The sequence below is a fragment of the Mytilus edulis genome, chromosome 11, assembly GCF_963676685.1.
Source record: "Mytilus edulis chromosome 11, xbMytEdul2.2, whole genome shotgun sequence".
Classification (NCBI taxonomy): Eukaryota; Metazoa; Mollusca; class Bivalvia; order Mytilida; family Mytilidae; genus Mytilus; species Mytilus edulis.
This window is the reverse complement of record NC_092354.1, coordinates 124,123-136,267: the sequence shown is the minus strand read 5'-3', so window position 1 is coordinate 136,267 and position 12,145 is coordinate 124,123.

Genomic DNA, 12,145 nt, shown 5'->3' with positions numbered 1-12,145 from the left:
CAAAGGCCAGAGGCTCCTGACTTGGGACAGGCGCAAAAATGCGGCGGGGTTAAACATGTTTGTGAGATCTCAACCCTCCCCCTATACCTCTAACCAATGTAGAAAAGTAAACGCATAACAATACGCACATTAAAATTCAGTTAAAGAGAAGTCCGAGTCTGATGTCAGAAGATGTAACCAAAGAAAATAAACAAAATGACAATAATACATAAATAACAACAGACTACTAGCAGTTAACTGACATGCCAGCTCCAGACTTCAATTAAACTGACTGAAAGATTATGATTTCATCATATGTACATCAGGCACAATCCTTCCCGTTAGGGGTTTAGTATCATACCATCATAACATATATGAGAAGAACATAACCCGTGTCATGCCAACAACTGTTTTTAGAATAAATGTGTTTAGTTCCGACGCAAAGACCTTATCAGTGACTCAATATTAACGCCAAAATATGCAATCTTTAATGACTTGACAACAGTATCGTAATTATATCCCTTCTTAATAAGTCTATTCAAAGGTTTTTTAAGTTTCTGATGTGAATACTGACACCTTTGTGCTTTATAAAGAATATTTCCATAAAAAATTGGATGTGAAATACCTGAACGTATAAGAAGTCTGCATGTTGAGTTATATTTACGAATGATGTCTTTATACCGATGATAAAATTTAGTAAATGTTTTGACTAGTTTGTGATATCGAAAACCCTGGTGTAATAATTTTTCAGTAATACATAAATTTCTCTCGTTAAAATCTAAAACATTGTTACATACACGAGCGAATCGTACAAGTTGAGATATATAAACACCGTAAGATGGTGACAAGGGAACGTCACCATCTAAAAACGGATAATTAACGACAGGAAATCAAAAATCATCCCTTTTATCATAAATTTTAGTATTCAGCTTTCCGTTAGACTGATATAGATATCAAGATCGAGGAAAGGGCAGTGGTCATTGTTAGTATTAGCTTTATTTAAAGTAAGTTCAGCAGGATAAATTTCATTAATATACATACTGAAGTCGTCATTATTGAGAGCCAAAATATCATCCAAATATCTAAAAGTATTATTAAATTTGTTTATCAGATGTTGTTTTGATGGGTCTTTGCTTATTTTTGTCATAAATTGTAACTCATAACAATACAAAAAGAGGTCCGCAATAAGTGGTGCACAGTTAGTCCCCATTGGAATTCCGATAATCTGACGATATACGGAATCCCCAAAGCGAACAAAAATGTTATCTAGTAAAAATTCAAGGGCATATAGTATCAAAGCATGTCCAATTAACATAGTTTTTTTGTTTATTGCTACTAAAAAATGACCTAAAAGAGTTTGAACATATATATTCACATTCTGATTTTTTGAATGCCCATTTAATTAGGTGTGTGAATTTTTTCTTAATGAGAATGTGAGGCAATGTGGTATACAGGGTAGAAAAATCAAAACTTTGAATAGATTCAAAATCACCAATATAAGCATGCAATTTATCAAGTACTTCCAACGAGTTCTTGACACTCCAAAAGTAATTTATTCCACTATTTTCGAAGGCCTTATTTGAACAATTTATTATAAGGTTTTTAATTGTACCAAGTGTGCTGGTAAGAAGAATAGACAATTTAGTAGTTGAACAATGGCTTGAAGACGAAATAAATCTATATTTGTAAGGGGTTTTGTGTAGCTTCGGAAGCCAATACATTGTTGGGACTTTCATTGTATTTGGCTCTGCTTGTAAAGCGGTGGCTAAAAGTTTATGTTTGTTACAGATTTCGTTTTCTGAAAATGGAGTCAGTTGGAATGTTGGTGAATTGGTGATTTCCTTTTTCAGAACCTCAATGTAAAATTTACGTCAAACAATAATAATATTATTAGCAGCTTTATCGGCCGGGACAAAAACAAATACCTTGGCTAATTCTTTTAGTTTATGTTTGATACGAGAAATAGGTTTATTTTGGTTATTGTTAATAGTAAAATGTTCTTTAAAATGTTGAATACGTATATCAACTATCTTCATTACTGAATTAAAAAAAGAGTCCAAAGATTTTTTGTCAGCTTTTTCCCGTTTTATCCATTTTATACAGTAAGTATGGAGTGAGTCGTGGATGATATTACGACACTCATTCCAATTAATAATTGACGGGGGACGATATTTAGGTCCTTTACTGAGGAATGATTTTAACTCTCGGTCTTGAACGATGTTAAGATCTCCTGTTATAACATGGGAAATGGGTCCATAAATATATTCGGAATTACTGCAATTACATGAAGTAGGTGTATTTTCACTGATATTAACATCTTTACACAATTGACTATAATTAAACACAAATTTCCGGGTAGATTTCTTGTAAATATAACAAATAAGAGGTAGCTCAGTATTGTCAAAATATCCAGGAATTTGTTCTTTAACAGAATGGTCGTTAAATATACCGGCAATATTTACAAAATCAAAGCTTTTATTGACATACTTAATTCTAATAAAATGCTTTTTATGATCTTCAGGGCGATCAATTTTGGGAAATAATTTAGAATAACAATATGCCATAATAATTTGAACAATTTCATACTTAGGACTGCTATATGAAATTGTGTTGCAATCCTCCAAAATTTTATTTAACTTATTAACCGGTAACGAACAGAGTTTTGTTAACAGATAATGTCTGTCGTTGTTTTTTGAAATAGAAATTAGGTCCGAAATATTGGTATGATTGGCCCGAAATTTTCTTTGATTGCGATTTGTTCTACGACCGTGAGAACGGTTTTTACGAACAGTTTTAGAAACTATATCCAAAATGTTAACGGAATTGGTTCTAGATATATTACCAATTCCCATGATATTATCATTTAGACCGAGAGGGTAAACTGTCTGTAATTTTTTAATCCAATTTAATTCAATTATTTTCCGTGATCGTACAAACTTTGAATGCGATTCACCAGGCTGCTTATTTACTACTTCTAAAGGTTGAACTGCTAAATATTTAAAAGGATGGTTGTGCTTCTTAAGGTGTTGATAAATGATACTTTTGAATTTATTTGGTCTTTTAAAACGATACAGCTGTTCTTGAGTGCGTTTAGATAAATATCGTCCAGTTTCTCCCCGGTTTGTTTCATGTGAGTAAATAAATAATACTGTTTGTTTTTCAAGTTATATCAGTTTCAAAATTTAAAGAAAATGTGCGACCATTAAACGTGGACCTTACCGTATTGTTGGTGGAAAGACGGGGACATGTAAGTCATTTTTTGGCATGACACTTATCGATAGAAGGGTAGCCACGATTTTTATTGTTAAAAATGTTAGCGATGGTAGTATTTTTAGATAACCGATTTTGAAGATTGAGACGTGTAGATACCCTTTGAACAAGTTTAGTATTTAGTATTTTTCCATTTCTAAGCTTCATAATTGTTTTGTTAGTGAATTACATAATAAAGGAGCAAAGATTGGCGTCCAGAATATGAACCAGCATACAATAATTTAAGTTATGTAAAATTGATAAATTTGTTAGCTGAAAATGTCAAACGCTATCAATATAAATTACCCGAAAAAGATAGTGTATATCAGGGTAGGACTGATGGCTGACTAAATAGTTGAATGGGGCTGAATATTGAAATACTGCTTTTTGATAAATATTCCTAAAGTAATGAACTAAAGCAGTTCTCGCTCGGACACACACTCCATAATCTAGTATATTATAAGAGCATAAACCTGAAGCACGGGGAGGCACTCTACTGCCTCCACACGGCACTAAAGACAAACTCTGTAAAAAATAAAATTGAGAATGGAAATGGGGAATGTGTCAAAGAGACAACAAAAGCATGCTACATGTAAGAAAAATGAGTGTAAAGATTTTACCTATATCTACCGTCGCCATATTGGGATAATCGTAATTGCAGTTACCATTATCTCTTTAATACCAGTGATCATTGGGGTATCTAGTTTAAAAAGTGTGTGGCGTGACCCGGTCAACCAACCAAGATGGCCGCCATGGCTAAAATTAGAACATAGGGGTAAAATGCAGTTTTTGGCTTATAACTCAAAAAACAAAGCATTTAGAGCAAATTGGACAATGTAAAATTGTTCAAAAGGTGAAGATCTATCTGTCCTGAAATTTTCAGACGAATCAAACAACCCGTTGTTGGGTTGCTGCCCCTGAATTTGTAATTTTAAGGAAATTTTGATGTTTTTGGTTATTATCTTGAATATTATTATAGATAGAGATAAACTGTAAACAGCAATAATGTTCAGCAAAGTAAGATTTACAAATAAGTCGACATGACCGAAATGGTCGGTTGCCTCCTTCAGGAGTTATTGCCCTTTATAGTCAATTTTTATCTATTTTTCGTAAATCTTAGTTATCTTTTACAAAAATTAATCTAAACTTGGCAACAATCATCTTTTGGGTATCTTGTTTAAAAAATGTGTGGCGTGACCCAGTCAACCAACCAAGATGGCCACCATGGCTAAAAATAGAACATAGGAGTAAAATGCAGTTTTTGGCTTATAACTCAAAAACCAAAGCATTTAGAGCAAATCTGACATGGATAAAATTGTTAATCAGATCAAGATCTATTTGCCCTGTAATTTTCAGACAAATCGGACAACCTGTTGTTGGGTTGCTGCCCCTGAATTGGTAATTTTAAGGAAATTTTGCTGCTTTTGGTTATTTTGAATATTATTATAGATAGAGATGAACTGTAAGCAGCAAAAATGTTCAGCAAAGTAAGATTTACAAATAAGTCAACATGACCGAAATGGTCAATTGACCCCCTAAGGAGTTATTGTCCTTTATAGTCAATTTTTAACAATTTTCATAAAATTTGTAAATTTTTAATAACATATTCCACTGAAACTACTGGGCCAAGTTCATTATAGATAGAGATAATTGTAAGCAGCAAGACTGTTAAGTAAAGTAAGATGTACAAACACATCACCATCACCAAAACACAATTTTGTCATGAATCCATCTGCTTCCTTTGTTAAATATTCACATATACCAAGGTGAGCGACACAGGCTCTTTAGAGCCTCTAGTTCTTTAATCTCTAGTTCTATAGGATATATTAATTGAATCCATCAGAAAAGTTCGGGTGGTAAATGGAAAGAACATCATCAATATATCTGAAGGTAAAATTCAATTATCTTGCTTCTTTGATATTATTGTTTTTGTCTGAAGGAAATCCGATTCATATGAAAATAAGAAGAGGTCGGCAAGGAGAGGCACACAGATCGTTCCCATAAGGAGTACCAAAAATTTGTTTAAAAAAAGTCTGCCTCCAAATTCAACAGATATGTTGTCGATAAGAAATTCCAGCATACTGATCACTTGTTCTGTGTAGCATGTTGTATACTTTTGTTCACTATTAACAAAATATGCCTGATGATATCCCAAAGTAATACATTTATAGCGCATACTATAATTTTTATGGTGAACGGCATTGTAGATTATATATTTCCTTTAGGCGATTTTTCATTTTCACATGGAAAAAGGTGGTATTTTACTTTTTCAGAAAAAGACCGAAATTTACAATTATCTAAAAATATTTTTGAATGTTTTAGAATCCACATTTGGTTAATACTACTACGCGAGTAAACAGTTTCATAAAATTTATAAAGACCCTCTTTAACTGCGGACAGAATTTTAAACAATCTAATGGACATTTCTTTAGTGAAAATTCTTCAGGAAAATGACTTCCTTAGTACTTTACATTACAGTGGCGGATGGATCTATAAATCTGTGTATTCCTGATGTCATACTGCTATGGTTATGCTCCACCGTATTAAGTACTATCCTTGTTCTTCTGTAAGTTAGTATGTACGTCCCTTACTTGTACGAACGATCGTACATCCCTTTTTTTCTAATACTAGTACTTTAGTTTGCTTGAACCAAAGTGTATGAAACTTAAACGCAATGCTTATTACCACAGACACAGGTCAAGTTTCAATTTTGGTGGCGTTTATTTTACCATTCTGGAGTAATGATCCTTCACAAATGGAAACGTTGCTAGAATTTTAAGTTTCCGTTCACATAGTTCTCTAGTTTGTCTTAACTAAATGTTATGAAACTTATACACAATGCTTATTACAAAAAAACACTGATCAAATTTGAATTGTGGCGGTGTCAGTTATACCATTCTAGAGTTATGCCCTTTACAAATGTAAGAAATGCTGATTTTTGTCGAGCTTGCGACTTTTGTCGCAGAAACCGCGACATAGAGAAAGTGATTGTTTTATATTGATGCCTCATGGTACGACGTTTCCATCAATTAAATGTCCAATGTCCTTGACCTTATTTTCATGGTTCAGTGACTACTTGAAAAAAAGTTTAGATTGATTTTAATGTTAAATTATCTCTAATGATAAATAGTAGGGTGACTGTATTTAGTATGTGCGTACTTTCCAAGGTCCTTGTGCCCGTCAGAGAGTATTCACTTGACCTCGACCTCATTTCATGGATCCGTGAACAATGTTAAGTTTTGGTGGTCAAGTCCATCTCTCGGACACTATAAGCAATAGGTATAATATATTCGGTGTATGGAAGGAATGTAAGGTGTTCATGTCAAACTGGCCGGTGTCATCTGACCTTGACCTCATTTTCATGTTTCACTGGTTATAGTTAAGTTTTTTTTGTGTTTTGATCTGTTTTTCTTAAACTGTATGCAATAAGTCTATTTTATTTTGTGTATATAATCATCATAATGATTGTAAAAGAGGGACGAAAGATACCAAAGGAACAGTCAAACTCATAAATCTAAAACAAACTGACAACGCCATGGCTAAAAATGAAAACTAAAGAATAAACAACACGAACCCCACCAAAAACTAGGGGTGATTTCAGGTGCTTCGGAAGGGTAAGCAAATCCTGCTCCACATGTGGCACCCGTCGTGTTGCTTATGTGATTACAAATCCGGTAAATAGTCTAATTCGGTAGGTCACATTTATGAAAGGGAAGAAGATTGTAGTTAATACGTAAGGAACATATCCGATATCATTTGTGAAACGGTAATTCCATAACGGTCAAACAACTCGTGATGGCGTCCGTAAAATTTACGAAGAGATGATTTCAACTTCACCATTTGGAACTCTTGGTTTAATAGCTTCCTTGTGAGCAGTAACCCTGTATTAAAAAAATCATGTTAGGAAATGCAAGCATGGGAATATCGTATCAATTGGGAGATATATACCCCGTATGTGTACATGGCTAGTTGGTTGATGTCATCTTAACTTGACCTCATTTTTATGGTTCAGTGGTCAAAAGTAAGTTCTGGTCTATATGCAATATGTCAACTATATTTGGTGTATGGAAATATTAAATGGGTATAGTAAGATGTGATGTGAGTGCCAATGAGACAATTATCCATCCAAATAACAATTTTAAAAAAAGTAAACCAGTAGTTCAATATCTATATGTCAGTCGTGCAGTGTTTATTTGACCTTGATCTCATTTTCACGGTCCATTGCTCAGCGTTTAGATTTTGTGTTTTTGGTCTGTTTTTCTTAAACTATAAGCAGTAGGTCAACTTTATTTGTTATATGGAAGGATTATTAGCTGTACATGCCTTCCCGACATGGTTCATCTGACATTGACCCCTTTTTTCTTGGTTCATTGGTCAATGTTTAGTTTTCTTGGTTACTGTTAAGTTTATGTGACAGATGTAATAAAGCTCTATGTTTATGACAATCAACATAATATCAATGATTAGTAAAGAAGGCAAGACATTTCAGCGTGTGCACTCTTGTTTTTGTTTCTTTCTCTAGTGTGCCTCAACCAAGTGTTATGAAACTTATAGACAATGCTCATTACAAGAAAACACTGATCAAATTTGAATTTTGGTGACGTCAGTTATACCATTCGAGAGTTATGTCCTTTACAAATGTAAAATTGCTAAATTTCATTTTTTCTGACTTAAGTGTGCCTCAACCAAATGTTATGAAACTGTATACACAATACTTTCAACCACCAAACCAAGATCAAGTTTGAATTTTGGTGGCATCATTTTTACTGTTCAGATTGAACCCTGAATAGTTGGGGCAAGTATGGCCACAACATTCAAGCTTGATACAGCTCTGCATTTGGATTGTGATCAAATTCTGACATGAAACAAATGTCAAGATCTTACAAATATAATGCGCAATTAAAGATTTTGTTTTTCAAAATTTCAAAAATTTGGAACTTGAGAAATATAGAACAAAAATTGAAAACTACAACACCCCCCTTTTTTGCAATTAGTCCAAACCCCTACATTTCTTTATATATAATTTATAAGTAGTGTTACCTCCCTTACACTCTTTTAAATTGTCTTAATTGTCCATTGACCAAAAACCTTATTTTCCCCCTTTTTGTCCCTAATTCCAAAACATTTTGAGCCATAACCCCCCAAAGTCAATACTAACCATCCCTTCATGGTATAGAAACTTGTGGTATAATGTCAAAAAGATGCATACACAAGTTATTGTTTGAATACTACAAAAATGCTTATTTTTGGCCCCTTTTTGGACCTCAATTCCTAAAACTTTAGGACCATAACCCCCAAAATCAATTCAAACTTTTTACCTGTGGTATTGAACATTGTGGTACAATTTTAGAGCAATTGAAATACTATTACACAAGTTGATATCCTAAAAATAGAAAAATACTAATTTCAAAATGGTTTGGACAATTATCCCTTAAATCAATCCCAGCCTTCCTTTTGAAGTATTAACCCTTTTTATTAAATTTCATAGAGATCCATTCTCTTAAAGTAAAGTTTTTGTCCTGTTACCAAATATGTCTTCGGACGACGCAGACGACTACATTATACCATTATACGAACGCAAAATGTTTTTGCGGTCGTGAAAAATTGCAGATTTTTTCGTTCCCGTTTTTTTATAACTTAAGATTGCCTTTTTACTTAAATGAGGCCGTTAGTTTTCTCGTTTGAATTGTAATACATTGCCTTATCGGGACCTTTTATAACTGACTATGCGGTATGCGCTTTGCTCATTGTTGAAGGCCGTATGGTGACCTATAGTTGTAAATGTCTGTGTCATTTTTGTCTTTTGTGGATAGTTGTCTTCAGTTGGCAATCATACCACATCTTCTTTTTTATATCAACTAAATGTGTAGGAATGTATACACAATGCTTATGTATTCAAAACTGAGATACAGTACAAATTTTGGTAGCGTCACTTTTACAGTTCTTGAGTTGTGACCCTTTATAAAGTTAATAAGCTTTTATTTATTTTCCATGGATAATTCCCTATTTATTGATCGCATTAATTTAAGTGTACTTCCTTATTTAAAAAAAAGAGTAAGGAACATATCCGATATCATTTGTGAAACGGTTATTCCATAACGGTCAAACAACTCGTGATGGCGTCCGTAAAATTTACGAAGAGATGATTTCAACTCCACCATTTGGAACTCTTGGTTTAATAGTTTCCTTGTGAGCAGTAACCCTATATTAAAAAACATCATGATAGGAAATGCAAGCATGGGAATATCGTATCAATTGGGAGATATATACCCCGCATGTGTACATGGCTAGTTGGTTGATGTCATCTTAACTTGACCTCATTTTTATGGTTCAGTGGTCAAAAGTAAGTTCTGGTCTAAATGCAATATGTCAACTATATTTGGTGTATGGAAATATTAAATGGATATAGTAAGATGTGGTGTGAGTGCCAATGAGACCATTATCCATCCAAATAACAATTTAAAAAAAAGTAAACCAGTAGTTCAATATCTATATGTCAGTCGTGCAGTGTTTATTTTACCTTGACCTCATTTTCACGGTCCATTGCTCAGCATTTAGATTTTGTGTTTTTGGTCTGTTTTTCTTAAACTATAAGCAATAGGTCAACTTTATTTGTTGTATGGAAGGGTTATTAGCTGTACATGCCTTCCCGACATGGTTCATCTGACATTGACCCCTTTTTTCTTGGTTCATTGGTCAATGTTTAGTTTTCTTGGTTACTGTTAAGTTTATGTGACAGATGTAATAAAGCTCTATTTTTATGACAATCAACATAATATCAATGATTAGTAAAGAAGGCAAGACATTTCAGCGTGTGCACTCTTGTTTTTGTTTCTTTCTCTAACTTTAGTGTGCCTCAACCAAGTGTCATGAAACTTATAGACAATGCTCATTACAAGAAAACACTGATCAAATTTGAATTTTGGTGACGTCAGTTATAACATTCGAGAGATATGTCCTTTACAAATGTAAAATTGCTAAATTTCATTTTTTCTGACTTAAGTGTGCCTCAACCAAATGTTATGAAACTGTATACACAATACTTTCAACCACCAAACTAAGATCAAGTTTGAATTTTGGTGGCATCATTTTTACTGTTCAGATTGAACCCTGAATAGTTGGGGCAAGTATGGCCACAACATTCAAGCTTGATACAGCTCTGCATTTGGATTGTGATCAAATTTTGACATGAAACAAATGTCAAGATCTTACAAATATAATGCGCAATTAAAGATTTTGTTCTTCAAAATTTCAAAAATTTGGAACTTGAGAAATTTAGAACAAAAATTGAAAACTACAACACCCCCTTTTTTGCAATTAGTCCAAACCCCTACATTTCTTTATATATAATTCATAAGTAGTGTTACCTCCCTTACACTCTTTTAAATTGTCTTAATTGTCCATTGACCAAAAACCTTATTTTCCCCCTTTTTGTCCCTAATTCCAAAACATTTTGAGCCATAACCCCCCAAAGTCAATACTAACCATCCCTTCATGGTATAGAAACTTGTGGTATAATGTCAAAAAGTTTCATACACAAGTTATTGTTTGAATACTACAAAAATGCTTATTTTTGGCCCCTTTTTGGACCTCAATTCCTAAAACTTTAGGACCATAACCCCCAAAATCAATCCGAACTTTTTACCTGTGGTATTGAACATTGTGGTACAATTTTAGAGCAATTGAAATACTATTACACAAGTTGATATCCTAAAAATAGAAAAATACTAATTTCAAAATGGTTTGGACAATTATCCCTTAAATCAATCCCAGCCTTCCTTTTGAAGTATTAAACCTTTTTATTAAATTTCATAGAGATCTATTCTCTTAAAATAAAGTTTTTGTCCTGTTACCAAATGTGTCTTCGGACGACGCAGACGACTACATCATACCATTATACGAACGCAAAATGTTTTTGCGGTCGTGAAAAATTGCAGATTTTTTCGTTCCCGTTTTTTTATAACTTAAGATTGCCTTTTTACTTAAATGAGGCCGTTAGTTTTCTCGTTTGAATTGTTATACATTGCCTTATCGGGACCTTTTATAACTGATTATGCGGTATGCGCTTTGCTCATTGTTGAAGGCCGTATGGTGACCTATAGTTGTTAATGTCTGTGTCATTTTTGTCTTTTGTGGATAGTTGTCTTCAGTTGGCAATCATACCACATCTTCTTTTTCATATCAACTAAATGTGTAGGAATGCTTATGAATTCAAAACTGAGATAAAGTACAAATTTTGGTAGCGTCACTTTTACAGTTCTTGAGTTGTGACCCTTTATAAGGTTAATAAGCATTTATTTATTTTCCATGGACAATTCCCTATTTATTGATCGCATTTATTTAAGTTTACTTCCTTATTTAAAAAAAAGAGTTGTGGTATTTTTTGCAAATGAACCAATGCTATCCATAAGATTTCAAAAGAGGAAGATATATTAACAGCTATATATATAGGTCACCATACGGTCGTCGACAATGAGAAAAACTCATATCATAAACTCAAACAGGAAAACTAACGTGTTAATTAGTATAAACAAACCAGTTTACTAAGATCAAACATGAAGGACTTAAATCAATAAAACAAAATATACTAAAATCACAGGCCCTTGACATGACATGGGCACGTAAAGAAATTAACAGAGTTTTCTGTATATTTTGTTATTTTAGATCTTCAGTTTAAGGTCGCAATAGAAAATATCAAAATTTGAAATGGCAAACAAGGAAAAAAGTGATTTTTGATCATTGCTGAATCGAGAATGGTTTAGTTTAAAACATCAAAGCTGTGATTAAATACAGATTTGAAATATTATGTGATGTCGGTAACCTATTTGAAATAATACACAACTACAGTTGCAAACTTTTCAGTGGTGCTATGCTGGACTTAGATAATCATTATTGTAAGTGAATGTATGGAATCAAA